Here is a 362-nt window from a genome sequence, read left to right as displayed (position 1 = left end):
TTCATGGCAGGACTGAGCCCTGGTGGTTCTTGGTTTGTTTATGGTGGTGGACTCTCATTTTCTTTCATTTGAGCAGTCTTATTCCAGATCTTGCCAACATGGTGACACAGCCAAACAGCTTGCACAACTGTCGTCCAGTTATCTGAACTGATGAAACTGGAACCTGAAGTTGTTTGGAAATGTCTCCAAAAGACTTTCCCAGTTTGTATAAATTTACTTTCCTCCTTCGTAGATCTTCCTCAGACTTTCTCTTTGTTCATTGGTCAGTCTGGTGAACATTGTCATGTGAATCTTTTTTTTTTTTTTTTATGCTGGTGTTGCACCCTTAAAAAGAACTTAAAAACTCATATTTGAGCTTTTGG

This window comes from Nematolebias whitei, chromosome 7, assembly GCF_014905685.2.
Source record: "Nematolebias whitei isolate Nwh7 chromosome 7, NemWhi1, whole genome shotgun sequence".
NCBI lineage: Eukaryota > Metazoa > Chordata > Actinopteri > Cyprinodontiformes > Rivulidae > Nematolebias > Nematolebias whitei.
Note: the sequence above shows the minus strand (reverse complement) of the source record.